This window comes from Cardiocondyla obscurior, linkage group LG12, assembly GCF_019399895.1.
Source record: "Cardiocondyla obscurior isolate alpha-2009 linkage group LG12, Cobs3.1, whole genome shotgun sequence".
Classification (NCBI taxonomy): Eukaryota; Metazoa; Arthropoda; class Insecta; order Hymenoptera; family Formicidae; genus Cardiocondyla; species Cardiocondyla obscurior.
Genome location: NC_091875.1, coordinates 1,637,070 through 1,662,521, shown reverse-complemented (window position 1 = coordinate 1,662,521; position 25,452 = coordinate 1,637,070). Strand labels below are relative to the sequence as shown.

At 39.8% G+C, this 25,452-nt stretch overlaps 1 long non-coding RNA gene across 1 annotated transcript; it reads right to left on the bottom strand.

Moving 5' to 3' along the window:
* Positions 1-560: 560 nt before the first annotated feature.
* Positions 561-24,778, bottom strand: LOC139107326 (uncharacterized). Its single transcript, XR_011546502.1, has 4 exons — positions 23,815-24,778; positions 3,720-3,801; positions 3,541-3,622; positions 561-3,445 (listed from the first exon to the last, which is right to left on the bottom strand). It is a non-coding gene; the product is annotated as an uncharacterized lncRNA (long non-coding RNA).
* Between the last annotated feature and the right edge of the window lie 674 nt (positions 24,779-25,452).

Genomic DNA, 25,452 nt, shown 5'->3' with positions numbered 1-25,452 from the left:
GCAACTTGGAGCAATGTTTCAAGTCTACGTTTATGTATAAATGAATCATATATCCCATAGAGCAAATGTTTGATGTTATATTCTTCTTATTTGCTTAATAAACGCTTGTGGCTAGCTCTTATATTGGTAGGCACCCTCGAGGCTCTGTACATAATTGACAAATTGTACGAATTGTAAATCTATTTGTAAATTACATAGCGATTAGTTTATTAGTTAAATTCGCTTCTAATATGTAGCATAACTCACGTAAGTACACGTCCTCGTTACGTTTCGCGTTGCGCCCGATACGGCGAAAGGGTTATCATTTTCAAGCGCGTATTATCTCGTTTTACCCTTCGGTAGTGCCCGCATTATTTCGCCCATTACGATATTATCGAATCGAGATAAGAGAAACGTATTCAACATATCGCAAATATACGCATCTATTAGAGTAACAACATTTTTTCCACAAATTTCTATTGATTCGTCAGGCATACGTTATATGCTTCTTAAAAGTACCAAATTGCGCGCAATGTACGATAAGGGGAAAGAGAAAGATTCCTCCATACTGTACATATCATGTGCCATAATTCATTTACCATACTTTGTGTCCAACTTTGTTCCAAGTACCTACTCAATTATAAATATTATAGTATATAGTATAATAAAGTAAACCTTGATGTTATTGATAATTTTATTGTACACCTTGCACTATCCACTTTCCAAGTGCCTAAGCAGCCGAGAAGAGAATTTGCACGTTTTTAATTTCATATAAAACTGCCGAGAACTACCTGACCGCTGCACACCGAGGATCATAAATCTATCACACTTCAAGCAACCAATGAAAATCTGGATAGACTGATTTGATAAAACTTTTACGCCCGTACCTACTTATTTCCCGTGACATATTTTTTAGTACCTAATACTGAACGTATTAATTTACGATTAAATAATAAACTTATTATTATTTTTAATTTCTCTCTTTCCGCGTCTTGAATACAAAAATAATTACAACTATTAAAAATTGCTTGTCTCGAGCTCGTAATTCTAATTTATCGCGCAACTAAAACCGCATATACATACAGTTGCTATATTATACTTAAAAATTATAAAGAGCAAAACGCGTGCAAAAGAGGAAAAGGGATTACAGGCGTAAAAACTTTACATAGCAAACACACAAAGTAGATCTTTGCCCTCACGAAATGAAATTAGAGTTAAATGAATTCAAGTGTGATGAAAATGAAAAACCTTATTGCAATGAGATGTGTTAGAACGATACTCGCTCACGCATTAGCGAGTCACGTTTAAAATGGGTAATAAAACTATTAATGTTTTATAAAATTTTAAAGAAGTAATTATATCACGTAACGAACGTCCTAATCATAACCGAAGTTTAAAGTATCCCACCCGAAATAAAATTAATTGCAAGAATAACTTGCAATAGTGAAAATATTAAAGATAAAAAAATTTTTAAGATTTAAACATATATACATATAAAAAATTCAGAAAGCAATATAAGCACTAACTACACCTGAAAATGCCAAACTACTAATTTAATTTTTTTATATTTGCATCGCAATTGCAAATATGCAAATACGAAAAAATATAAGTATAATATCAAATAAAGACTCGCGACGCGACGCGTAAAATTGTCAATTTCGTAATTCATTATTTACTTTTTCTATTAAAAATCAGTGCGACTGCTACAAATGCTACAAGTACTACACATGCAGAATAATCTGTTCTTTTTATACTGTTTGTATTTCTTTTTGATACTTGCAAAATATTTCTAAAATTTGTGAAATTGAACGTATGCATAAAATTTATAAATTGAATATATAACTTGGCTTATTTTAATTATTGTGAAGAAAATAATAATGTAAAAAAATATAATTTAAATTTAATTAACTAACGTCAAAGTTCAAATAATATTAAATTTCCAATAATATTGAAGGAGATAACAAATTGATAGTAAAATATGAATGGCAATTTATAAAAAATTTAACTATAAAGGACAGATTATTTGTGAAAAAGTACAAGAACTCATATTGGATGTGGTCCCGCGGTGTCCATCGATGTATCTTGTGCTGCATGTCCTCACATCTGCGACGATCCGCACTCAGTCATCATGCAGGATGATGCGGGATGATAGAGGATGATGCGAAATAATGCAGGAAGAGCCGCTGCATCCGTCGATCCTACGTTGCACTTAATTTTCTTTCGACGCACTCGCGAGTTTCGCGCAATTGTTATTTTAATTTCGAATTAAATAACTTATTTAATAATTCATAAAATTAATAATTGACTTTATTGCAAAACGACATTTACGAATTTGATCAAAGAGTTCTATACGTCCATTGCATTTTTCTCTTTCCCGTCTATTTCGCTTCATATACACGCGATTCAAAAATAACAATTTAATTTGCAAGTTTATTTAAAAATTATTTGCAACGTGAAATTTTCTGTTCATGAATCTTTTTGAATTATAAATTATATATTATAGAATATTTATAAATTAAATTTAAATTATATTTATACGGTAAAACGAAACCTGTAAATTTTTTATAATATAAATTTAACTTACAATTTATCATATATTTGTATGAAGATTATTTCGGCTCTCAGTATCTCTGAGAGAACTGCTCTCGCAATACTCTGCGACAGCTCTGGCGAAGCGTATTCGCCATTTCGCAATTTTTTTGCGAATGTCATTTAACGAAATTCGAAATAAAATACACGATGTCCACGTAATAGAAATAAAACGGTATCTAAACAGTATAACTTATAAATTGAAATTCTCGAAATTATATTTTATCTTAAGACAAAAAAAATTATGATGACACGCACGTTTTTAAATTAATTAAAAAAAAACTATAGATGAAATTATGTCGCAAAATCGTATACGCGTCAAAAACAAAATGTTTCATAATATTGTCGAATGTCTGCAGAAATCTAAGTGTATAACGCGATTATGACGTGAAATATTGAAAACCGGGAATAAAAAAAACCAAATAGAAAAGTCGCGAAATCTATCAAAACAATGAGTATTTTTAATTCGCGTAATGGCTTCGTGATTACGAAGCTGGAGTGTGGACTTCAATATAAAAGCCCATGTCTACTATCGAGACCGAACAAAAAGTATGAGTCGGTAATAATAAATTATATTTATATTTAAATAATCATAGAGACTAGTAAACTAGTAAAAAATAAATATTTAATTATATAAATAAAATTATTTAATAAAATATTTCTATATCGAGCGTGATAATTTAACGATTGTCTCATTGTAAAGTAAAACAAATTAATGTGACTCACACTTGTTTGCTCTTTCGATATGTTTTATGCAAAAGATCTACAAGCAAGATATATCGCACTGATTTAATTCGATATTTCGGCGAAAAAATCCCTTCACCTTACCCTAAGAGTAATTTACCAATATGACCATTCGGAAGATCCTTGATCATATCTGTAACAAAAAAATTGAGACATCGAGATTAGATTTCAATCACATAAATTTTTAATAAACATATGTTATAGATCGCTTAGAATAATAATATTTACCATAACAGGAAACTGACTTTGCCCGAGCCAGATTCCCTGGCGCACCATCCGGCTTCGAGAATTGGATGATCCCCAGCAGTCTCTGTAACAAAAAAAGAAATAAAAATGTGAGATTAAATTTCAATCACATTAATTTTTAATAAATAAATGTTAAAGATTGCTTAAAAAAAAAAGTCTACCTCAACAGGAAGCTGACTTTGCCCGAGCCAGATCCTCTGGCGCACCATCCGGCTTCGAGAATTGAATGATCCCCAGCAGTCTCTGTAACAAAAAAAGAAATAAAAATGTGAGATTAAATTTCAATCACATTAATTTTTAATAAATAAATGTTAAAGATTGCTTAAAAAAAAAAGTCTACCTCAACAGGAAGCTAATGTTGCCCGAGCTAGATTCTCTGGCGCAGCATCACTACGTGTGACTGCTGTGGAATATTACGAGTATTATCCACTACGGTCGCCCGCGATTTAAAGTTGTATCACTTATTCGTTCGACCGTCGTACGACTCTGTCTTCGGCTTGACTCTAGCATGCTTTTGATACACAGGAGCTTCTAAAATGGACGTTATCGAACTACGTGTGGCTCTGGCGGAATATTGTCTATCACCTCTCACGGTCGGGCGCGATCTAAAGAGTGCTGCGTCACTTGCTCTCTCCTCCACCCCGCGCGACCTTGGCCACGGCTCAACGTGTAGGCTGTACCGGAAATTACGACTATCACTTATCACGAGATACGTACTCTACCGTGATCGCACGCAGTATGAAAAACGTCGTCACTAAAGTACGAGTGACCGTGCCGGAAAGCTGCGACCACCTCTCACGAAGCACGTGCTCTCTCTACCATGGTCGTACGCAGTACAAGGTCGTGCGCAGTATAAGGAAAGTCGTATCATCTACCTGTCCGATCATCACACAACTCTGACCTCGACTCGACTGTTCTAGAATGTTTTCGATACGCAGGAGCTTCTAAAATGCACGTCACTAAACTACGACTTGACCGTACCGGAAAGCTGCGACCACCTCTCACGCAGCACGTGCTCTCTCTACCATGGTCGTACGCAGTACAAGGTCGTGCGCAGTATAAGGAAAGTCGTATCATCTACCTGTCCGATCATCACACAACTCTGACCTCGACTCGACTGTTCTAGAATGTTTTCGATACGCAGGAGCTTCTAAAATGCACGTCACTAAACTACGACTGACCGTGCCGGAAAGCTGCGACCACCTCTCACGAAGCACGTGCTCTCTCTACCATGGTCGTACGCAGTATGAGGAACGTCGTATCATCTACCTGCCCGACCTTCACACGATTACGACTTCGACTCGACTTTTCTACAATGCTTACGATACGCAGGAGCTTCTAAAATGCGCGTCACTAAACTACGGCTGACCGTACCGGAAAGCTGCGACTATCTCTCACGAGGCACGTGCTCTCTCCACCATGGTCGTACGCAGTAAGAGGGATGACGGAGTAAAAGTCCTATCGATCTTCGCACGACTCCGATTATTAATCGATTATCGAATGCTTTCGATGCACAAGAGCTTTTATCCTGGCTGTGCCGGAAACAACGACTATCACCTCTAACGAAGGTCTCACGTGCTTTCTACCATGATCGTACGCAGAACGACGAACGTCGTTATCACCTAACCCATCCGACCGTGGCTTGACTCGAGGATGCTTTCGATACGCAGAAGCTTTTAAAATGTGAGTTATTAAATGACGTGGCCGTGCTGGAATACCACGTCTATCACCTTCCACGGTGGAGCATGATTTAAAGAGTGCCCTCATCCTCATCGCCCTCCCTCCCCCCTTCCCAGTGCTACTCTCACCTTGCCGGTGCTTTCAATACGCAGCTTTTACAATACGCGTTGTTTAAATACCTGAGCCGAAATATTATAACTGTACATTTTCTTTGCACCGTGGATCTTCTGTTACTTTATTCTGCACGTATTAAATTGTAACGTATTATATTTTGAAGACGAAACTCGCTACGAGCTCATTTCATGAAGAAAAATGGATATTAATATGTATATTATTTTGGAATATGTGCACGTTAAATATAATTTATTGAAAAATTTACCAAGCAGCATTGAATGAGATTTATTTGTTCATATTAATAAAGAGAGAAGGAGAGAGCGAGTCTTTCATCATATAATTAAAATTACAAATTTTGCTATGTAACCAAATTTGTTTTCGCGAAACTAAGCCATGTGCCTTGTCGTTCGTTATCGTCCCGCAATAAAAATCCTGTTTGGCTTCGTGAAAATGTCGAGAGCAAACGAATAGATAGCCGCGTCCGTGGAAAATAAGTATCGCATGCAACGTTTTTATTGAACCGAATCTAGGCACCGACACGTTGCGTGATACGCTGCAGCATTGCGTGGAATTATAAATTCATACGGCAAGCACGTGTGTGCTGTTAAAAAGATTATTTATCCAAATCAGAATACCGTACCTCGCGATTCGTACTTCACGCGAGACGAGCCGTTTTTATATACCGCCGCGCCATAAACGGCGACTATCACTTCGCGATAGCCATCGGGAAACTTCAGATAAATACCACTTACTACGAATCGCCGCGCATTGTTTTAATTCGGGTTAATAACGTGCCGCGAATTTTTCGCTTACACTGCGAGCCGACGTGCGCGTTATCGATGTAAGACATCTGCGAGATGTCCCAAACGAAAAACGCTTCCCGATAATTAATTGCTCAGGTAACGCCATCAGCGCGGCTGACACAATTCCGTCATATCTAAATAATGCGATTTCATGCATCCATTACGGATGATGCAATTAATTACCAGGCGCCAAGTGAATGTCCATTATGAACAACGGTCTTCGTTAGAATTTCAATGTGTCTCGTTGTTATATAAATTTATATATGAAAAATAGAACGAAAAAGTGTATAAAACTGTAAACACCGGCGAATATTTCAGACGTTACATTCACGGGCGAGTTGCGGTGGCGTGCGTGACACGATTTAAAAAGTGAAATTCAATTTAGCTCGCACGCCAGTGGTAATTTTATTTTTCAAATCTTATTGGCTGATCGAAATGCTATTGAAGATAAATACATCCATTTATTTCGTACGGACATTTTATCTCGCAGCGATCTCTTTTGTGTAATAAAACGCAAAGGTAATTGTCCGGTAAATAATAAAAAGTAATTGCAATGATTAACTTGTAACCTGACAATTAATTAGTATTTGAATACGAACGGCGGGCAGTACAGCGTCCAGTTTCTCGTTTACAGCGGGCTGCAAAACGTAGCTGTGAGTATTTGCAAAGTTGCGTTGTTGCGAGGTACGTGTGTTAAACTGCGCTGCATAATTATCTATTTCGCAGGTAAATCATTATATAGCGCCGTGACCGATTGCAAGTGAATTTTACAAGAGACAACGTTCAGAAACAAGACGGAACGATATATTCACTAGCCGCGAGCTATTGAGATTTACTTGCCGCAATAATATCTGCAGGTCCGCGCGCCTGCGAATTTCTAGATATAAAACATACAAAATATAATAAAATGTAACGCGTAAAAATGCCAACAAATATCGATGACTTTAGATAGTCTCGGATAATTAGAAAAATTGATAGAACGCGAATATTACGCTTCGAATTAAATTCAATATTAAATAAAAATAAACCTAGCTGGTCGCATCGATAAATACATATTTCGTTGCATTTTTTTTTCTACTAACGCGATCTTAACAATTAAACGATAAAGGAACGAAAATGATATAATTTTAGATTCGATTATGTTGACGCAGAAATTCGCGAGGCTCGGCTTGCACGCGGGAAGGATTCGTGGGGAAGTAGATGCGGGATTTAAAATCGATGTAAAATTCACCGGCATTCTCATACTTCGTGAATTAGTTAGCTGAAAAGAATAATCTGTTTGATACGGCGGCGATAAGTCCGTGAGCAAGAAAAAGCCGCGAGGGAAATGAGTTTACGGTATCTGCTGATTAATTGGCATGGCGAGCAAACATTGGCCGAGAGACCTAAGGCTTGTTTGCTTGTATATACATCGGCTGTAAGGATGAAGGACTATATAGGCTCATTCGCGTATTGAACGAGCGCACGTTGACACGAACACTCGCGTACGTGCGTTCTCCAGAGAACATGTGGCAGGCGCGTACCTACCCGTGTAGCTTTTGTGTTACAAATCATGTTTGCATTATCGCTACACTTGTGCCGCTGCTAACCGGTGTTCTATACGCGCACTCATTCTCGACAGCCTAATAGCCCGAGGAGGCTAGGCAGCCAATTTACTGAGCTTGAGGGCTACGGCGATTAGTTTGGCTTTCGGATTCGTTAGGGTCTGTAGTCGTCGAAAAATCGGCCCGGCGAATACCGATCGGCGCGGCGCTCCGAGAGAAATAATATAACGTCAACTGTCATTACATGATTTTCTCTTTAAATTCGAAAAGCCCGTATCAATAGTGATCGGCTTATGTGCAAAATTTTATTTTTAAATATCGTGTAGCGGTCGATATGAACGATAATGAGATAATAGTAAAGGAAATCAAGTTAAAAACGATTCCGCGGATATAACGTGGCTAATGCATGTTCATTACGTGTGTTCGCTATGAGACGAACAGTGCCGATGTTAAAATGCAGCCGTTTCGTAAGAGTAAAAGAACAAGATGGGTATAATAGCTCTAATGCGACGCTATTAGTCGCTCCAGCGTCTACCGCCGCCGCTGGAACTAATACCGTCGTATTAGCAACCAAATTAAAAGCAGGACAGACTATGGCCTTTAAATATTGATTCGGGAACATTTAACCGTCTGCGCCAGAACTAATCAGTCGATATGTACTTTTCGGACAAAATTGCATTTTCCATGTTTTCGACGTCGCAATTAAAAATACCTTTCATACGTATTATATTAACGTCGGTAACTTTCTTCGCATCGCTTTTAGACATACATCATTCCGCCTGCGCCACACGAACACGGGAAAATAGTATTTTCACACAAAAGACTTGGGGGATAAATGAATAAGTCGCATAAATTTATGTAAACTGAAATTTCTCCGGGATTAAAATTCATTTCTATAATTGTGACGCGCGCAATAAAAATAAAACGAGACGCTGCGAAACTGGACTCGGCAGAAATACATTCGAATGCATTACTAATAATTGTTTACTATCAATGCTTTAATATCACGATGTTACGCGTGTGGCGTTAAATAAATTATGAACCGCAGGCTCGCGTTCAGATTTTGAACCTATATTTCATATGTATTCTAATGATCAACAACGGCGGCAACATTAACAATAAATCTAATCTGTAGATAGAACTTTATTTCCAAATTATTAATGCGCTCCTTGTTTTGTGTTACGACGCGAACTCAGATAAATAGAAAAGTATTCACAATTACATAAACAATATACAATTCGCTATGATAAAATAATTGTAAGCGATTCACGCCGAATAACCCGTAACAAAAAAGCCATTTATTCTGATCTAAATATAATCACGATTTTTCGGCTTAAGAAAAATCGATTCCAAATCAGTCGGCAGTATTAATAAAAAATTTGTTAAACGCGAAACATTGTGCATAATTGATACCGCGGATTTTTAATTCAAACCGTGCTCGAAAATATATCTGAAATATATTTCTCTCGAGCCGCTGTCGCGGAGATTTCCAAGCAAATGTCAAGAACGATGATAAAACTCAGTGGTGTAAGTTCGCAAAATTCTTTACTATATGATATCAAACCGATATAACAATCCCGTTGGCAATGACAACCGAAGAGGAGACAAACAAGGAACTTTTCCGCAAGAAGGAGCGTAGTATATTAGCTCCGGCGATCACGTCACAAAAGTTATCGCGATACAATGACCATCCTCATAAATGATTCACGCGAGCGCAGAATTGTCGGGAGTTATGTGACATTGTTCGACGCTCGGATACGTGCCCCCCCTCCCTCCCTCCCCCCCCTTCTTTGCCTCTCCTTGCCCACTCTCCCCCAGCACAAAGGACTTTCTGACACGCAAAATTGACCGAAGGAAAAGAGAGTAAAAAAGGGATGTGACTGGAAAAGGGATGAATGTGTGCGCGGCTGGCGAGTAGCGTTTCGAGAAGCCGAGGAGAGAATAAGAACGCCGTGACTCTCCGCGGCAAGGCGAGACGTAAAAGCGAGAGAAAGAGTCACTCCTCTTCTCTCCGACTCCCATTCATTCACTCGCTCGCTCTCTTTCCCCCTCGCAGTAAAGACAGCCGTACGGAACGCGGGAAGGTAAACCGAGGAAGCGAATGGAGGGTCTCCAAGATGTCGTGACAGTGAGGGGTCGGATATATCGTTCCACGAGCCACTGCAACAGATATAACAGGCACGGATGGGGGTCCGGAGCTGCCGACGCGAGACCCGAGCGATGAAGGTGAATTATACATGACGCAGAACACAATCGCCCCTCTCTCGCCGCGGCACCCCCGTCTCACGGCCCTACCCGAAAACCACCCCCTCAAACCGGCTTCCGCCAAACTGCCCGTACAAATGCCGACACTCGGGGATACCTCCTGATGCCCGCTGTCGCCCGGCCTGTCGCTCGTCGTTTCGCCGAACGCGAGTGTCTTCGATTCTCCGGCCGAAAATCAGAGATCGTGGAGAACGTCACGCGCGAACGCGGCTGACTTGGCCTAACGGTCGCAGAGTCAACGAACCGTATTTGCATCTCTATTCAACCCCACGTACGTCTCGCGCCGAAATTATGTTTATTTAAGACATGATCGATCCATCGTGGTAGGAAGTTGTTAACGAGTTTTACACACCGCTGCTATTTCACAACAAGCTCGAGTAATCCTTTTTTTTTTTTTTTTAATGAAGCGTACATTGTTGATTTAAATATGTATTGTAAATTTAAATAACTAACTGACTCGCGTATTGCCGCTAATAATTTCGATCTACCTTTCAGAACAGTCCTTGATTTCATATTTAAGCGGAAGAGTTGATGCGACAAAGACGACGGTCCTTCGTATTTTTACGAGAGTGTTAATGGCGTCGAAAGAACCCTCTCGCCTCACTGAGAATCTACCCTCACCCCGTCGCTCGTTCCGTAATTGAAAAAATATGAACTTTTTTGTCGCCGCAGGAGAGTACTTTCTACCACCCTCGTTGCCCACCGCTGTCTTAGTTGGCACGTTATTATAAAACACCGTGGCTCTGTAGGCGAAAAATTAAGACCAATTTCGCCAAGAGAGGAAAATTGATTTAAGCAAAGTTACGCGATGTGACGTAAGGAAACCAAAGTAATATTATTTTAATTTTTCCTCTTTTTTTTTTCGACATATCTACGTTCACGTTACATGTCTTTGACGAATATTCCGCAAAATGCACTCGTATATTTCAAACAAATTTCAGCCTTTTAATTAAAAAGCTATAATAAAAAATATAGATTATTATTTTAATTAATCACGTAACAGTTACGTAGTTTTAGAGAAAAAAAAAGTTTTTTTTTATTTGTTTTTTTTTTCACGAAGAATAATCTCCTTATTGATTTTACCGCATTTTAGTGGACGCCCATATAAATAAATAATTGCTTTAATAGATTTTGTTTTACAAATAGTTAAAAATGGAAAGCTTTTTGCACAAATGAAAAACGATAAATGTAGATAACAAAATCTTACTCTATGAGCTTTTTATAACAGTTACATGACCGTTCATTTCGATTATCCGTACGGCATGTATAAAATATATATTTCATATTAGAAGTCAAGAAGTACATTATATACAAAATAAATGTTGTGTTCCCTTTTTTTTTTTAATAACTTAATCAACAAACGTTTAATCACTTGACAGAAATTCACGCGGGTAATAATTTTCTTAATTCTGAGAGCCGTATTAAGCATTCGGTAAACCTTACTTATTTTTCTACACGAAGTTTCCTAAGGCGTTACGCGTTACCCCGCGCCTCTATAATAATTACCGGGAATTATTAACGTTAATCCGCGAGCCCAATTGCCAGTGGCGGTTGAAAGACGCTGTCGTAGGTAAAAACAAGAGCTCGTCTCCGCTAATCAAAGTGTTTGCCTTCGCTTAATCCTAGCTTAGCGGAGACTTAAATATTCCTTGTAAACTCCCGGCCAACGTCGGGGATTACTAAATGGGAGCAGCGCGAAGGGGTCTTGTCTTCGACTTAGCTAGAAAGTGCCAAGCTTGACTGTAATAGGATAAGACCGGAGAGAGGAGTTTTCTCCGACGACGGTGTACGCTTCAAAGCGTATAATGTATCGACGGGGAAAACCTCTATCTCCGTCCACCGTTTCTCCCAATGTCGCGGCTTAACGGTCTAAATCCTCGCTCGCTCGGTTTTGTTCCGTAATGATCTAGAAGAGATTCTAATTGTCGTATTACGGATCGCGCGCTACCAGTCTAAACACCATTTATACCTCATTTACGAGGCTAACGAAAGGACAGCGGCGAGTTAATCATTCCGACGCTAATCGGAGAGCAAACGTACCGAACGATCTGCATGCATAGAAACGGAATAATACCGTGGAAAAATGATTATCCCTTACGCGCGTCAATTAACCTCGTAATCTAGTAAATCGTAAGGTAAGAATTAAGATGTCCATCGTCAGGGAAATTTCTTTACTCCGGGCACATCGCTTTCTGCGTGTCCTATCAAAGGGAGAAGAGATGTAACGCGCGTTGAATGCACGAGCGCGTGCGAGCCATGCTGGAGCATCCGCCTGCCTTCTCGTGTGTACCCTCCCGTGTGTATGCGCACACATAACGTACCGTGGGGTTACACTTGGTCATGCACGCGCCCACCAGCGTGGCAGCAGTATATCCATTGTTACGGCACACATACAGTGACGCGGAGCACCCCATTGCGCTAAAGCGCCTTGTCGCACCGCGTCGCGACGTCGCGCCGAACAACGCACACGTTAAGAGACCCGGAGAGGTATGCATGTTTTGAGAGAGCGGTATTATATCGAGCATAAAGAGCGGCCGCGTCCCAAGAGGATGTGCAGCGTGTACGTGCTCGTATGCCTTATTCGAGCTCCCGGACTCGGAGCGAGAACCCCTTTCTCTTTCTCTCTTCCCCCTACGCTACCTTTCTCTTTCGTTCCGTTTCTCCGTCTTTCTTTCGGCAACCCTCTCGATCCACCCTACTTTCGTTACACACGTCTCCCCCCCCGGTGTCTATGTGCCATCATGTCCTATCTCGCTCCTTTTCTCTCTACGTGTCTCTTATTCCTTCTGCCTATTTTCCCCCCTCCTCCCCTTTCTCGTTTCAATAGCGTGGGATGAGACCGAACAGGTTGATAATCTCCGTATAATGCGAAGACTCACCCTACGTCCTCCGTCGGGTCTCTCAACCCTCTTATATTTTTCTAACCACTTCAAATCGTTCCCCTCCCCTCGAATCACCCGTTGTCATCTTATTAACACGTTTTCTCCTTCTCTCTCCTTCTCACCCTCTCTGTACACACATACACGCGGGCACACCTTTCAAATAATAAATGACTAATTTTTTTTGTGGCTACCGTTAAGAATTGCAATCACTAAGATCTCATTAATGGCTCGAAATGTTCTAGTACGACCAAGTTTTTTCAATTTCTTAAATAATTAATAAAAATAATGACATTTGATTTAATATTATGAATATTTAAACTAACGGCAGCTAATTTAACGTCATAAGAGTCTTATTTCAAGCATTTGCCAGCCCTTCGTAATGAGCGCGATTGAAATGGCACTGTCAATTGCGACGAAAACGCGACGGAAATTTTGCGACTGTCGCGTCGAAATAAAACCAAGTCGTCGCGGGCCACTGGGATACTCGCGGATTACCTGTATAAACCTCGCAGGAATGGTCAAACGAAGCAACGTTGGTTTACCCAGGGAATTACTGCGCGGACCAGGCAGCCGATATTCTTAAAAGATTAATGCGTTTCTTTTCTAGGTAGTGACGTGACATTAGAAGAAGGAAAGCTACGCTGGTTCGGTCTGTAAAACTCGGCTCGCGGCAGCACTAGCCTGGCATGGCCCGTGTACTTCCGTTCGATGTCAGAGTACATCGAATATAGCCGAGCGGTGTACCGTTGGTCGCAGGACAGCTCGCAACCATGATTCTTTCTCCACTTCCGTCTCCTCGAGTCCTCCCGGGCTGGCCTACCCATTCTACCCATCTATCCGCCCGTCTTTTCCGCTACCTGTTCCCCTTCGAGTTCACGTGGATCCCTTTCAGCTTCTACTTGTCTCCTTTGCCTCTGCCGCCCCTCAATTTGCGCGGTTCTTCCAGACTGGATCCTGTCGTTTCGCCTACCACCCGCTGTCGTCCCTATGCGCGACATTAAGTGCCCCGCTTTGATTCCCGTCGACGATGGCGCACGGCAAATTCCTATTGACCCCGTCTGCCGTTATCGCGTTAAATTAGTCCGCAGTAATGATTATCGACTACCTATCTCTTTCTCGCTCTCATCGCGCCGCATTCTCTGTGCCCTGCCTCGCGCTCGGATCCGGCAAAATCTTTTGCGTTAAATATGCACGATAATTAGAACATTTAGAAACTCTGTTGAAATATATATATATATATATATATATATACTTCGATGTTTGTTGTACCCAAAGCGTCGATTATTAGAGAGAAATTATCGTAAGAAAAAAACTGAACGATTCTGTTTCATTCAATTATCTTAAAATTCTACGGGATTATATTAAAAACCTATTGAAAAGTTATGGAGAGAGCTCGCGTACATTAATCGACAATATTCCGAAAAGAGTAATAAACGGTATCGGTAAATGCATATCGGTAAAGAACGCCTCATATACGAATCTGCGAGAGTTAAGAAGAAGACCGAGCATAACGGTACTGCGTGACAGTGTCTCCTAAATATTCAAGCGGGGCAGGTACCTAAAACTTGGCAGCTTTATCTCGGCATTACTCGAAAATTTATTCATATATAATGAACGGCTGAATAATGTAGGAGGTTAACCCCTTGTTCTGCGCCTACAAAGCCTACGCGAGGAAACTGGGAACTCCGAATATTGCGAGGAGGAGATGGAAGAGTAAGAAGTAACAAACGCGGTACCAGATTATATTTAACAGCCCGGATGGGGTCTTCAGATTGGGGGAGAAATGTATTTTCCATGGAATTATGTGGGGATACAGTAGAATTAAGTGTACCATATTTGATTATTACCCTTTTAATCTGACTGCACGGCGAATGCTTTCTCTCGTAACAGATACTCCGGGATAATTGCGCATATCGTTACCTGCGCGCGTCAATATGTTTCATAATTTTTAACGCAAATTTATCTCACCGCGACGTAACACGGTGGTAATACGTCCGGCCGGCCACGCCTTTAAAATCGAATATTTGCGTAGAACTAGAATTTCCGAGATATACCCGTTTTATTCACGAGCGCGTGTATTTTGCCGGCGAGGGAAGTATTTTTGATTCAGTTCAAAGGCGACCGCATCAAGAAAATGTCCTTGCATCTTACATAATACACTATTAAGTCCATAATAGAATAGAAAAGGGCGCTGAAATAAATCCGTTTCCAATACTCTTTGTAATTTGAGATGATCGGCTTGGCGTAGCCGTATGGGACTCCCGGCTACTCTGATATGTGTCACCAAGAAGTAGCGCCGATCTGTGATGTGATCCGGTGGGTGAAAAAGGTTGCGAGAAGATCAGATCAAATGGATTACGGAGGAGAGAAAGTAAGAGAAAATGTCCTGCCCCGAAGAAGAAGAGCGTAACTTTGTTGACAGTGATCCGCCATGCGTTTAAGACTCGTATTTATAGTTGCGCTACTCCACTCCGGAAGAACTCGGCTCCGAAATATTATCTCGCGACACGATGTAAGACGTATCTGTATATTTTTTTTTTTTTTTTATGCGCCGCCTTTAAATATTCAAGAGTACGAAATAATTTTAATTTGAGTAACGTCGCGATATGTTTACGAATTAATTTCAAATATCGTAAAAGTCTCTTGGCAAGTCTGACTTCACAAAATCGGGAACGTAAAACCTTCAAAGTGGTAAAGTATATGTCGAAGAAAAGAACGAGCGAATAATGCACACTTTCGGCATAATAATGGTACCTGGGCTCATCCTACGCTATATAGGAACTTCAGATATAATGGCTAGGGTGGAGTGTAGGGAGGAGAGGGCTGTGAGGGGAGAGATCGACGTAGTGCTTGCTAATGGAGGCGCATTGCTCCCGTCAAATATACGTCTACTTATCAGCTTAATACTCACGCACGTAAAACAGCAGAAATAGTGAAAGCAAAAAAGATCGTGCAATGCGCGTTAATATAACGAAAGATCGGCGCATTGTGAATATTTCCGCGACAGAAAAAAAAAAAAACAATACTTATATGCTTATTCTCTTATCAGATTAAATACTATCTTTTCATCAAAATTACGTTCGGTAATAACGCTGATTAGAAAACTCAAAGCAGCTCAAATTATACTTATTCTCAATATTTCTCTCGCTCTCTTTTACGTCACTTATCAAAATTAATTAAACCATAATTAAATAAGTGTACAGTCGAAGGAGAAAAAAAAAATGGGTTTAAAATCATTCCCATTAATTGCAAAAAATTGTAATTGTTAACGTGGATGCTCCACTTTTTCGTTTTAGAAAGAAGTTTGTCAATCTTTAAAACTCAAACTGGTAGGTAATCCTACTTACGACAGAGACGTGATAAAAAAATGACAAACTTTTGCATCGACTTGACGTACCCATTATTCAATCTCCAATTCGAGAATGCAATCAATAATCGTTCGCGAATCAATGCTCTAGCATCGGTTCGATAATCTGATAATCCGGCGACCTACCGCGGTCAAAACTTTCGAAATCGCGAGCGCACGGGAGAAAGAAGAGAAGACGGGCCGAAGACAGAGAGAAGGAGGAACCAAAAGAAGAGAGAAGCAACGTGGGAGGGCGACGTTCACAAGAGAGATAACCGGAGTACGGATGCTGCGTGCTTCTCCATTTTGTCTTAACGCGGTGTATGCGGTTGCTAGGCAACAGCCCTTACGCTCCATTCATATATAATTCAACAGCCAATGCGGGCCACGCGGGCCCGCACCCTCGCTCAGTCATTCGGCTTCGCGCTGCTCCGAAACGGCGGCTGAAACAGTGGCACGGTGCTTATAAAGCGCGCGCACGCGAAAGCTGAGGGCTTTCGCGTGCACGCATATTCCGCGGCCGCCACCGCTTCTTTCCCCTTTTTCTCCTACGCCGACCCTCACCGCGGTGACCCTACCGCTCCCGTTTTCTCCACCCGGCTACGGTACGGCGTAACGTTTGTCTCGTTATTATCTTCGATCACGGGAAAAGAAATATTTCCGTTACATTTTGGCAGACGGCCGTATCGTCTCCCCTCATCCGACCTCGTCAAAAAGTTCCACGTGTTTCGAAAAGCAAATTACGAGAATGTCCACCCACCTTCCTACCGCGGCTACTTTATCCTCGGCGATTACGTCTTTCTCATCGGCGGAACGGTTTCGGGCCTCGATCGTGTGGGTAATCAAAACGTATTAATCGAAAATCACTTTTTCCCCGAGTTTAATATAAGCCCCCTTCGGCCACGAATGTACGAAGCACCGCTAATGTGTTGTGTATCGTTCGACCGGCAGCAAAGGAATGCGAGCGTTGCGCGAGCCAGCCCGGCCACCCGACTTTGTTTACATTCCTATATCTCGACCATACGCGTACCGCACGCATGATAAAAAGAAATATACCGAATATAACATTAAAAAAAAAAAAAATACAGTTTTCTTTAACGTCGAAGAATCAAGAGTAAATGACGAGCACGAACTGCGCGTTCTGTAATGTCTAGTAATTATCAAAAAGTAAATGATATTTAAAAGTACTGATTGACATTTGCAGGATAATGAATTAATGACGCGTTGTAATACATAGCAATTTTGACGCAGCAATCGACGGCTTAATAACGTTGAATATCGTAGCAGGTGACGGCATCCGTTATCACAGTCAACACGTTAAAATTACAAAATTCAACAGTAAAAATCTTTGCGAAATAAATATGTTCATTTTTATTAAATCCAGTTAATATTTTTATACTTTGAAAGTGTACGTTTTACACTTTTAAATATTTTAAACGTGCAGAAAACAAGTATCATTAAAGAAAAAGAAAAAAAGAATTTTGTATAAGTAATTTTAAATATTAATATGGACCTCGCTAATAGCAAATTCTATTTTTTATGAACCGTTCCGTCTGTGCGATATCGCATTCAACTCTTTTATCTAATCTGTCTTATTATTCTTTAATTATAAGTAATCTTAGACGTTCATAACCATCCCGCATATGTCAACGAATAACAATTAACTCTTTCCTGCCAAAGCGCTTCGATTTACAATCTGCAAAGATTTTTAACCGCTCGCTATAAACGGAATTTTTCCGAATGTCGTTTCCGCACGTGTAACGTCTTTTTCTTTATTTTTTTCTCGTATATAGATACGCACTTACGCTTACACGACTAACTACGTAAAAGAAAAAGAAAGAGAGAGAGAAAGAGAAAAAAAAAAAAACGTTTGCATGTAAATGTATTTCCATCTTTTTTCCCTCGCTCTCTCTCCGTCTTTCCTCCCTCTTGCCCTCTCTCTCCCTGTTAGTCCTTTCCTGACCCTTATTTTTCTCTTCCTTTACTTCTTCTCTCGTAGCCGCGCGTTATTTTATTTAACGCCCGCCCTCCTTTCGCGCGCGGTCTTCAATTTTTCGTCCGTTTGTGGCCGCAAGTATATCTCGAACTTGTCCGGCATCGGGGTGAACATAAACGAACGATCAATAATGAACGAGCGGAAACCGAGGCTCAACGTCGTAAATCAGAAACGTTTGTCCCTTGGATTTGCGGTCTCAAAGAGCTTTCAGATATATCTCGCGATCGAAACGGCGTGATATGTTCTAATCGAAATAATTAGGATGTCGCACGTGCACGTGTTAGAAATTCATGCACCCTCGAGCTTTTCGAAAATAACTTTCTGCAGGTACATGCTACTTCATTATTCCTATTTTTCGTTGACCAACCGATAGCTCTTTCGTCCTCGTCTCTTGGTTCAACAGCTACGATTAAAATGCTATTCCGTAACCTCTTTCGCAGTCGTGGAAACAACCATCGCCGCGCCGAATAGATTTTTATTCATATATACGATATTATCGCCGGGTAATGATACTTTCACGGCGCACACAGGAAGTGACATCCTGCGTGTGTCGAAAAGGACTTTAATCCGAGCGTCAACAGAGGCATTACCGCGCATCGATGGCCTCGACTCTCTGCCCATCCCTTCATATTCCCACCTCAGTTCCCTTTAACCCCGACCATTGGCTACGGGTATGGAGCCTAGCGAGCGAAGCGAGGAGTTGGCGTCCCCAGCTCGCTCGCCTCATGCGATATTCATGGTTCATTATCATAGCGAATCATGGCCCATCAGCTTTTGATTGTCCGCCAGCGTTGTTAGTCCTAACTAATGCGACTGCAGTGACCACGATGGCGAGGATGGCCGGAATGTTGTATTAGAGGATAAGCGTCATCTTTCCTTCACAATTACACGGGCAATGTGTCGCTTCGCAATGACCGGTGACGTCGACCGCGCGCCGTTGCAAGTTTTTTTTTTTTTTTTTTTTTTCGTTCTCCCCCCCCCTCCCCGAATAACTGAATAAATAATTACCATCGCGAAATCTTTTGAATAGAGAATGATATTAAATGTTTGCATTTAAATATACTTTTTAATTGAATTAACTTACCACGCGGGCATGAAGAATGTAGCTCCCTTTTCTTACACAGGCGACGCGATAAGTGTGAGAATTAAATAAAAAAGAATAATTAAATCTATGATATTTTATCGTTTTCATTCGCTTCATCATAATACTTTCCGGCTCGTTAAATATTGGTAAAAATTGAATTTTTAAAAGCGGTCGGTTTAGTATTTCGAATTTCGGGATGATGTGGTTAAAACCGAGAAAAATAAAAGTTACGAAGAAAGATCCTGCATTTTTAACGTAACGAGAATGTTGCTACGAAAATCTTCATAGAAGGCTAGAATGCAAAGTACTTCTATTTCCATATTCGCTGCCCTAATATAAATATTAATAAAGGCCTCATAATATTGTACAGTCTGGCAGAAGATAAGTTGGCTTATTTATAATTTGATAAAGACGTTGAATAAACTAAAAAAGATGCTTTATCTTCTTTGAGATTGCTTATTCATAAGTATCTATAATATTATGCGAGTAATTCCATCTCTCTTGATATTCTGTTTCAAAACCACATCTCCCATATATGATATACGCGGAATAAACTTCTACAGATCTGCGCGTAATATATTTTATCGCGGAAAATAGAACTGCTCAAATTTGCTTTACCTAGTTGAAGTACTTGACAAAACGTCCAACCGCCTGCATATGTCTTTTTACTCAACTTCGATTACATCCTCGCCGAAATCGTAACTTTTTTTTTTTCCTATTATTTATAATACAATTATTATTTTACTATTCTATTACAATTGCAAATGCGAAAGTATGATAACTGTATATAGGTAAGCTAATGGTACTAGGACATTGAGCGCGCAATTCCAGAGCACGAACGTTGAAAATGATAACGGAATATCTCGTAATCATGCGAGATCAATGATTTTAAGTAATTCTTGCAAACGAGAGAAACCGTTTTGCATACATCATCGCTGATGTACCGTGTGAAGTCGTTTGATTAGACAGCCTAACTAAGTTGGCACGCCAGGCGAACGGCAAACGGCCTTTTCCTCTCTACCTCCCATCACTGCACCTTGACTCCTGCTCGACCACAGTTTCGCATTAAGTATTCACGTTGACCCCAATTTGCGTGCAAGGAGTGTTCTAGGAAACGGAAAGCACGATGGTATGCAGATCCGAAAGAAGAAAAGCATGAGAGCTTTCCGGAAAAGCACTTTTATCTATTGTACGAAGACAAGGTAGATATTGAAAATCATATTTGACTTTCTGAGATCATTAGGCTTATCTCATAATAATTAACAAATAAAACGAGAGAAAAAGAGAGAGAGTAATATTACACTAAATTCACCGTAGCGTCGAATCCTAAATATTTAATTGCCTTTTTCTGCCTTTTTTCTTCTGCCTTTGGAGTACTGAAATTTCTTTCGTTCTCTCATTTACACCGCTATTCTACGTCCGGTTCGTATTAGCTTTTAATGCATTGATTTTTTAGCTTGTAATCAGCAAGTTTTTTTCTTTTTTGTTTTTTTTCCCTTGCTCTAATATTGAATTCTTTATCGACAATGTTGCAATCTAATTAATATTAATTTGTTAATGATGTACTTAAACTTATATAAGACATTATGGATCGTGCACATCGCGTACAATTATACATTGTATTATAGTACTTTGTGCAAAGAAACTTCGTGATGTTTGATAGAAAACACGAAGTAAAGTAATTAGCAAGCTAACAGAAATATTTCTTTTGACTAGAAACAGATATTTGCAAATAAAAGTCAACTTTTACTTTTCTCAAAGACTAATAAAATAAAAAATATTAAGACACGCCAAATGTTTCTCACAATCGCGATTAACGGCAGAGTATTAAAAACTACTTTAAGTGTAATCAAAGGGTAGTCTACCCTCTGTCTGTTCCCATTAGAAATGTGTTTCGAGTACCGGATCGAGTAGGATCAGCTCGTAAAATCCTAACACTTTCATACCCTTTTTAAATTGTAAAACAAAACTGAATTTTTGAAATATTTACCGATCAACTAACAATAAGTGGACTTTATGGAATTCGCCGACTGTTAAAAAAAAAAAATTGTGGCAGATATATTAAAAATATTACTGGCGTTCGAGACAAGATTTATAAAATTTGTTATCGCAACTGAAAAAAAAAAGAAGTCAGCTTTAAAAAAGTTAACTTTCCTCTTCTTACAATTATTTTATAGTTCCCACTTAGTTTTTCATTTAAAATCGTCTACCGATTGCATGAATAATGACAATAGTCAATATATTTTTTAAAATTAGTTTGAAATTCATACTATTTGCAGTTTCTTTTTAAGAAAAACAAAGCGTTTCGGAGCGAGTCATTGCACTATAATAAAACAATGTTTAATCTCTGGTCTTATCATCGAAATAATAAATGTAATGAAATTTTCGTGTCTCAGAAACGCCAATGTTATTTTTGATATTCGCCATCGTCTCTCCTTACAAGCGTTGGCAACGCTTCGCGAAATCTATCGTGAATTTGCCGATAGCGTGTCCCAGAAATACGAAAATCAAGTCTCGTCGTGCAGCTTGATTTCGATCGCAGGTAGACACACACAGGATGTGACAAGCACGAGAGCCGGGGGTATGTACAGCCAATCAGTGGTTTTTCCTAGACTGGCTGTCATTCAGTCAGCCAAGTGGAAGGACAGGAACGGCTTGTGGTTCGGCTTTCGCATTATTCATTATGCAGCTCACAACACGCCGTCACCTGCCACCGCAGTCCTGCATACACAGCCAGATCGGGATTGACCACATACGCGCACCACGTGTACATGAATGCGTGAGCACAAATGTGTACGTACACCTGTGTGTGTCTACGTGCGTGTCCAACAATAAGCCTACAAAAATAATTGCGTCTTTAGTCGGGTTATAAGTCGCAACAATAATCTCACTGCCGCGGCAAATTTTAGATATCGCTACATACGAGCTGGATCCGTCATCAATCTTAATGACTCTATGTTTTCCAAAGAATCTATATTAATATACGTCAGAATATAATACGCGTATTGCAATTTTGCGTTCAGTCAACAGAAAATAAATGCCGGAATGACGTATTTCAATCTTATATATTTTTTTTTTTTTTTCCCTAAGGTAAAGCGGAAGATGCGTATCGCATCAAGTTTAATGCACGCGACAGAGATCACAGTTACGACGTGCATACATAGAAAAATGACTCGGGTCAGAAACGCGGCTCTGTTGACTGACAGCACCCCATCCGTATACAGGCAATATGTTTATACTAGACTGATAATGAATTCATGCTGCGCGTAGGGCAAGCTACTTGTGAACAGGTTGCAGGAGCATTACGGATCGGTTCGCACAGATGCTCTTTTGTCGGCAGATGAGTGAGAGCCCAGGGGATAACGTTGGATGATATCAGATCCGTCGGATCGATATAAGAATCAGGGGAATCGGGGTTAAAATACACTTACACGCACGCACACGCGTCTACACGGTCGGGGATTGCGTGAGTGTGGTACGCAGCCGGAAAATCCCACGGGTCCCAATGGGAAACCATCCACGGGGCTTAATGACAATTCTGGCTATTCTATATCGCTCAAACGCTCGTTTGCGCTCGTTTGTATGTACGATCATTGATGCTTAAGCATGTATACCCACAAAATGGCGACGCTGATAGCGTAAAGTTAAGAGATACTACGCAAAAATGCGTGAGGGATAATAAAAAAAAATTAAATAAAAAGACTGCGACTGATAATAAAATTTTAACTCACGGCGTACGACTTTAAACTGAGAACAGGTAGATTAAATGTATCTTAAATAGAATATAGCACATAAATTTTAAAGATAATCCGCGGGAAAGTAACAAATTAATAAAAATAAAATTGTAATGTAATAAAATAAGTTTGAATATAACTTGCTTGAAAAAAATATTTTTTTAATAAAACTGATAATCTCGTCACTAATTTTTTAATAAAAAATAACATGTAATTTAATTATTTGAGAAAAGTAAAAGTGCGCCGTAATGAAGATGTTAATATTTTCTTATTCGGAATTCATTAAAAGGATGACTTTAACAAATTATGTAAAAGATGCTTAAAAAAACTCAAACAACAGGGAAAACTCGACATGTAAAATCGCGTACGGCGTGTTATCTATCGGGGAAAATTTGTGATCGCTTACATTGTTCAATCTACAACTCTGGATAAAGTTTCGAACCCGAAGTGCGAACTACATTGCCGAAAAACTTTGATATATCCGAACGTAGGTAACATTACAACAATGATTAAGTATCAACTTGCTCTGTTTAGTCTCATATGAAATATGAATTCGAATACACTTAATTACGTCAAAATTTAATACATTTAAAGACATTGATAGCTAACTTTCAATATAAATATATCCCATACGCAAAAATTATCTGGTAAATGCTGCTCATAATTCTAGATGTGAAATTATTATGCTACTGGTATAGAGATATAATTTCTAAAAATATTGATAGGCGCTCACTTAAGCGCACACAGAAAAAACCAAAAAAATAATAAGAAAAGACAATAAAAAAACAAAATTAATAAATGTACTTACATTAGCGATGATCCTGTACCCGATCTGATCTCCTCGTTGTCCTCGGACGAGAAAGCAGCTTCAAGCACACGAAGGCGATGATCTACGACTCTGCTAGGTCACGATTGTAATCCAGCCGGCAATTCTGCAGTTGATCCGATCCTTCAGTTGTCCTCCAACGAAGAAGCGACTTCAAGCATACGAAGGCGATCTCCAACGACTCCGCCAGGACACACTTGTAAGTAACTGTTATCGCTGCAATCAAAAATTCGTATTACTATACATATATACATTCGCGGCAATGTCAAGTGCGCTTGATTAATCTCACTTACCATAAATGTGCAACAACTTCTGTGAAATCGTAGAGATAACTGTCCGCAAGTGCGTTACTTTTTCCGGAAACGATCGGTAACAAAAAGACGAGAACCACAAAGCGGCTGACTGTAGTACGCCCAACGAATTCGCCGCCGACGACGTTACGTTCGCTGGCGACTCGAGATTTTGCTTGGCGGCATCTTCTCGCGATATACTCAACCTGAAAATACAATTCCCGATATATGAAATATTAAATGCAATTAAATCGATAATTTGAGTAGTGGCGTAAGCCAATACATCAAAAAGACAATAAAGAGGGACAAAAATAAAGATATTTAATTACCCGGCAACGATCCTTGCAATCGTTGTACTTTCGAGCTCGGTGATAAAATGACATCGCGAGTGAAAGTACGCGAATCGGTTTTCATCCGTGCGATTCTACTCGCTGACGATATAATTGAAGCACCAAGTACGTTCTCGATCTACTTTACGTCGTAATCTGCGTCCTAAACTTATTATCCAGAGACCCGCGACGAGTTTTCGCCCTGATATTCACTTACGAAAGAGCGATTTCAATCGCGACAAGTTTCGTGGAATCCATGATGGCTTCGAATGCAGTTTCTTCTTCTTCTTCTTGTCGCGACGCGACGACATCGCTGCGCCATCTCCACGCGATGACGCGTACTGACAAACGTACAAGAATCGTTTTGAATGAATATTCGAGATTATTAAAATTACGAATTTTCAGAAAAATAATGACAAATATGCGGATAATTACGTTGTATACAGATCGTAAAAATAAGGGCATACCTCGAAATAAGTACACGATCATTACGCCTTCGACGAATCTCGGCAATAAAACGGCGTCGCAAGCGGGGGAGGTACGTGCGCCGGCTAATTTCATCTGCCCGAATCGACTCGCTGACGAAGAAATCGAAGAACAGCCCATGTTCACAAGTTACTTTACGTCGCGATTGATGTTTAAAACACTACTTTGAAAAAATCCGCGATGTATTTTCGCCCGAAATGTTCACTTACGACGGGAGCAGTTTCATTTGCGATGTTCCGCGGGATCCGGGATGGCGCCGAGTTAAGATGGCTCGCGACGATCGCGACAGTTGTGCCATCTCCACACAGCAGCGCAAAACACATAAAATAATCGAGAAACATTTTAAATTAAATTATAAATGATCGAAATAACGAATTAACAAAGATACAATGAGAAATGTCTAACTGCAAATTTACATTGAATACAGATCGCAGAAACGCGAGCATAGCTCGCATTAATACACGATCGTGGTTTTTTCTTTTAATAAAAAAATATTTAATAATTATTAGAAATGT